The following is a 6,409-nucleotide window of genomic DNA, read 5'->3' on the forward strand; positions in this document are numbered from 1 at the left end:
TCCTCATTCCAAAGCCCAGGGAGGATTCCTGGTACATTTAAAAATCTCTCTACTTAAGCTTGGGGACAGACAGCTTTAAAGTAGATTATTTGACAAATTACATGTTATACTTGCTTTTATGCAGTGTATTGTATAAAATTTGCCTACACCATTTTTATGGAACTCAGTAGCACCCCCTAAGGGTCACTGTTTGACAACAGAGATTTACATGGGAGTAGTGCAGTGTCTCTCTCAATAGTTCTTAATTTATAATTTCTTTTGACAAACATAAATAAAATAGACTATGGTGTTACTTGAAGTTCATAAATCAATCTAAATCAATTAGATATTGTGACTAAAAACAGCAAAGTAAAGCAAACTTTAGAATTTACATTCTCAAATCACATCCTTGTGTTTTTGGGATGTTTTACTGAGTGGGTACCCTTGATACCCACTTAGTGGGCCCAAAGCTCCTGACCTGAGAATCTATAGATTAACAAGTAAGGCATCAAATAACAGGTGCTTTAAAAAAATTATTTGTTAGGATTCCATACTATGTCAAGCCTTTCTATTCTCTGTTTTAATAAATACAGTTTTGATAACTATATTATATGTACAGCTTTGAGCTTATGCTTAAAGTATGTGCTTGTCATTCAGAATAATGGCTGGGGGAGGTTTTCACTATTGAAATGAAAATACCCAAAGTCCTCTGAATACTCCCCCAACAGCAGAGATAAATACCTTATAGACTGATCTGTTGAAGTAAGAATGTGATGGTGGAGTGGTTCTCTCATTCCTCCCTGTATTAGGCTATTCCTGCACTGCTATAAAGAAATACCTGAGACTGGGAAGCTTATAAAGAAAAGAGGTTTAATTGGTTCACAGTTCTGCAGGCTGTACAGGAATCATGGCAGCATCTCCTTCTGGAGAAGTCTCTGGAAGCTTACAATCATGGCAGAAGGCGAAGCGGGAGCTTTCATGTCACATGGCAAGAGAAAGAGCAAGACAGAGAAGGTGCCACACACTTTTAAACAGCTAGATCTCCTGAGAACTCACTCACTATGATGAGAACAGTACCAAGGGGATGATGATAAACAATTCATGAGAAATGTGTCATGAGAAATGGGTAGAGACCCATGATCCAGTCACCTTCCACCAAGCTGTACCTCCAACATCGGGGATTACATTTCAACATGAGATTTGGGCAGGGTACAAATCCAAACTGTATTACTCCCTAATATAGACTTTTGAACACCTGCCCTTTCACACACTGTATATTGATACTCTACTGCCTTTTGTCAAAATTCAAACTTTGGTCCTCAGCTGATAAGCATTTTGAGCTATCACATAGCTGGGCATATTTATTTAGCAGTGTTTGTATAATTATCTGGATATTTCAATGACTTTTGCTCTTAAAATTTTACAAAAATAAGTAGATTGTATAATAGGAGCTATAAAAGTGCTAGCCTCAGCACTTAACAGCACATTTGTTATAAACTCAACTTAATTGAGATCATCATTAGATGAGCTGAAGCAGTGACTTTTTAGCCTCAATTAGATGCTTAATGAATTAAACTGGCTGACTATATTAATTATGAAGAAAAGGAACAAAATTAAAATTTAGGAAGAAGTCAAATTCTGGAAATATGCATTGAAGATTATTTTCAAAAGGCAAGATTTTATTAAGACTTTATAATGTTTTTGTTTCATGGGAATACCTCCCCATACACACGTGTCTGCACACGGTGACACATAAAGTTAGTTCTTTGACTTTCAAAAAGTCACTTCTTATATACATTTTAAAGACACGTAATATAACAAAAATGACAATCATTGCATACCTTCCTCTTTAAAAGGGAGTATAAAAGTCACAACCTATCAGTGTGGTTGGTATGGGGCATTATTTGCATGACACATTATAAATGAATAGATAATGCCCCCACTAGTGTTTTTCCACATGCCAAACATGATATTCAGATCATTTAACAACTGATATAGGCATACCAGTGCTATTGGTCCCATTGAATTGGAGAAAAGAAATTCCTTGAGAAATAAAATGATGGTGTGTGAGTAACTTACAAATCTCCTTAAAGTAACAATATAATTTTTACATTAAGCAAATGCTCAATGAAGGCTGTAAGAGGATGCCAAGTTTCTTGTGTTTGGATCTTCACCAGTATATTTCTATACTACAGGAATTTGTAATTCTTAATCTTGTCTCTGTCAATGTAATTGTGGCTATAGAACTTGAAAAGATTATCTTCCCTTTGTGTAATTTGGCTTGTTTGAGGGGTTGATGATACTGCAATAATTTCCTCTTTTTCTGGGGTCCTGGACTCCCTCTTCTGCTTGTCTCTCCATTGCCATAGACTTTTGCATGTCTCTAAGTCCTGGGCTCTTAGCTCTTCCTAATTACAATATTGATGCTGACAGTTTGCTACACCAATTCTAATCACAAATCAGATTTACAGAGGGCTTGCAATGGAAGAATTGCAGCCATGGCATTGACTAGACTGAAGAGTTTAGTTACCAGAAGTCACTTATCAAATGGGAAGGCTAGCTGGGATGGTTAATTTTATGTGTCAATTTGACAGAGCTGTGGGGTGTCTAGATAGCTGGTCAAATGTTATTCTAGGTATGTCTGTGAGGGTGTTTGTGGATGAGTTTAACATTGAATAGACTGAGTAAAGCAGATTGTCCTCTCTAATGTGAATGGGCTTCATCCAATCAGTTGAAGGCCTGCATAGAACAAAAAGGCAGATCCTCCCCTGAATAAGAGGGAATTTCCTCCTGAGTGACTTTCATGAGCTGGAAGTTACTGGTTTTTTTCCTTCCTTCAGACTGCAACTGAAATACCAGCTCTCTTGGGATTCCAGCTTACCCACTGCAGATCTTTGGACTTGGCAACATTCATAATCATGTGAGCCAATTCCTTATAATGCATCTTTCACATCAAGTGTCAGGTTCTAGCCCAAGCTGAGGTCCACGGGGAGTGGGTGGCAGATAGCTGGAAAAACACTAGAGGAATCATAGGCAGTTTTGACATGGCTTTATTCTCTCTCTGGTAGCAAGCCTGGGCATGAGCTGTATGTACAGTGTTAGCAGTGTAATTATACCTTTCACAGACAATAGTGGTTCCGAGCCAAGCACGAGCTCACATGAGTAGTTACCTAATGTGCCTCATATAATGTGTGGGGTTGTGCACCTGAGCTCCAAACCTGCTGAGTCATGCTGTGCTGGAAGGCCACCTCTGCCTACTCCTGACTGAAGTGCAGCTATTTCCCTTACACTCCAACCCCTAGGCTGAGGGCATCTTCTGGGTAGGGACATGTGCCCATAGGGCAGAGCCCTGAATCCATAACCCACAACAACAATACAGAGAGCAATACCTCACTACTAGGATCTCAGCTATGCTACTTATGACTATTAGGGCCCAGCATAGGCCAGGGCCCAGGGATGCCCACCATCTCTGCAGGGGGTTGTCAGTAATGCTCTTGACTACCTTAATCTCCCATGAGACCCCTTGCAGGGCTGCTGTTGTGTTCTGCTGATTGTCAGGGATAAAGGTACAACACTGTGTTCCTTAAAGGGCATAGATGTCTCCTTGGGCAGCAGTTACTACGTCTATGGCCATCCAGTTTTGCAACACCACCTTTCTGATCTGATCAGCCTCATCTGTTAACAAGAGGAGGGCCACTTGGGTGTAATTCAGAGCCCGAGTGGTGTGCTCTGCTAGAGCAGTAACCTGTGCTTCTACAATTATGACAGCCGCTCCAGGGATAGTCACTGCCAAAGGGTAGAACTGCTGGGGGCTCATTGCACTCACACAAACTAAGAATGTAGCATCTCCCAGTTATGCGGGCATCAGGGCAACATGGGGAGAACAGTGGCAGGCACATAAGGCCACCCCCAGGTACAATGTCCAGTGCAGTTCGCGGGTAGGTAAATCTACTCTGTGTCCCCACAGACCCATAGACTCCCAGGGGGCACAAAGTCAATCAGGGCCTGACCTTGGTAGTGACATGTGTTATGTTTGCAAAGGCTGTGACAGGTACCCATCCCACAGTGGTGTTACCCCAATGTTGCTCTATGCACTGTGGCACTTGGGCCGGGAGTACTACATGTTCCCCACTAGCCAGCCCCATCATAAACACTATGGGCCAGCCAGGGGGCGGGCACACCATGTGTCTTATAGCATCCTTTGTCCAAAGCTGCCATGTTGCATTCCAGGCATCAGCCATGGGACCCCCAAGTCTCCAACCATGTCCAGTTCTCTGCAGACGCAAGATGTATGTGCCAAGGCAAGCCATCTGCAGCCCTGCTGGAAGGGCAGTGCATATCCAATAGTTGGAAACATTGGTCACCTAGTGTAGCTGTGGGCCCAGTCCACAATGCAATTGGAGTATGTTAACCTCTGGTCAAAATGACAGAGCAGGCATAGGTACTAACAGGAGTAAATCACACCCCTCAGGCAAAATACAAGCTAACCTTTTATCCCTAGATAACAATGCAGCTGCCAAGGGCTTCTGCCCTTGGTGATGGTACCATAACTTCTCAGCTCCCCATGGTTCCTTTGGGTCCTGTATCCATGCCAAAGTCATGGGGGAGCTCCTAATAGGCCACATAGACAGTACATATGTTCCCTAAAGGAGGATTCCTTCCCTGGTCGTTCCCCTACAAACAGTCAACTGCAGAGGCCATGTATTGAACACCCAAGAAGTTACATGCAAGTCATACTGTAGGCCCTCCCTCCAGGGAGCTATGATGGCCAACCACCAGCAGTCAGGGGCCTGGAGGGTCCATGGCCACAGCCAGGTTTTCTGTTCCCCTGCCTTCAGGGGCACTGGGGCAGGCAACAACATGTTACCATTTGTCCTCATACCTGGTCAAAGGAGGTCATCCTTGTTGTGTATCTGCAACTGAATAGGGGTGGTGGCCCACTGTAACAAAGCCTTCACTGGGGCCAGGCTGCCTCTCCATGGCCGTTCATTCAAGGTTTGGAGCACCAGGTCGAGACTTGAACTCCAGCCTCGCAAAGATGGGGGTGTGACATGCAAGTGTAACCCATTCTTCAGTAGCCTGTTGTATTGCTCAATTATACCTGCAGCTTGCAGGTTGTATAGCACATGGAATCCCCACTTTATGTCCATTTGTTGTGCCCATTATTGTACCTGTTATCCAGTGAAATGTGTTTCCCTATCACTCTCAACGACCAGAGGGCAACCATCCAGGGTACATAAGTGTTGCAAGGTCCAGATGGTGTGCTGTTGTTTGGCCACCCTGCAAGCGTAGGTGAACAACAGGCCTGTGGCCATGTCCACAGCTATTAGCACACATATATTCCCTTGCAACTTTGGCAGTGGCCTGATGTAGTCTACTTGCCACCTGGTCAAGGGCACTCGCCGTATCATCACTTGTTGTGTAACACTGGGCAGCTGCCTCCATTTGGGGTATGCCTGAGCATGTGCCGGGCATTTCTGACCAGCCTTGCAAATATCTTGTGTGGGCAGGGACAGACCCAAATGCATCTGCCTCATCATTACCAGGGGTAGCCAAAGACATATGGCCTCACACATGATAAATAGTTACATCTTTCTGATGACACGTTTCTTAGAGGTCTTGCCACATGGCTTGGCCCCAAATGGGTTGGTGGCCAACTAGCCAATTCTGTATTTTCCAAGTAGTTAACCAAGAGGTTAAGCCTTGATAGACCGTCCAGCTATCGGTACAGATTACCGTAGGTGTCACTTCCTTTGTGATCACCATCCATACTGCTTTAAGTTCAGCCCATTGGCTGCTTTGCCCACACCCAGTTTCAAACCATATGGTGTCAGTACCAACCAACAGCAGTCCAGGCAGCAGTAGTACCTCAGCTACAGCCATCTGTGTACCAGGCCTCTCTGGGAATGAGGGGACCCCATTCCTTAAACAGTGATGGTTTGGGGTCTAGGGGTGCATCAGACCCCATGGCCTTCTCTTGCATTAGGACTACAGGTCCCAAAACCTCTTTCAGCTCTGCTAAGGGGCTTGTACTCAGATTACTCCACTGGTCTAAGTAGGCACCCCACTTTGCTAAAGTAGATGTCTCTGCCATCCCAGTCCAGGGGTCATTACCCATGAATACATCCATCCCGCTATTGGGTAAGTCATTTGCATGACGACTATAGCCCATCCTGTCACACTCTCACAAGGCTGAAGGGCAGCATTTACAGCTGCTAGCTGTTTTTCTGTCAAGGAATACCAAAACTCAGCTCCCTTCCATATTCAGGACCAAAAGCCTCCTGGCATTCTCAAGTGCTCTGTGCACTGCCACAGGCCCCAACTGAAACCATCTGTGGTCAGATGCATATCCTGCTCAAACGGGCACCCCTGGTCAACTACCCATAGGGCTTGTGTCTGCTGAATAGCCCGCTTTGCTGCCAGGAAGGTG

Source organism: Gorilla gorilla, chromosome 9, assembly GCF_029281585.2.
Source record: "Gorilla gorilla gorilla isolate KB3781 chromosome 9, NHGRI_mGorGor1-v2.1_pri, whole genome shotgun sequence".
Taxonomy (NCBI): Eukaryota; Metazoa; Chordata; class Mammalia; order Primates; family Hominidae; genus Gorilla; species Gorilla gorilla.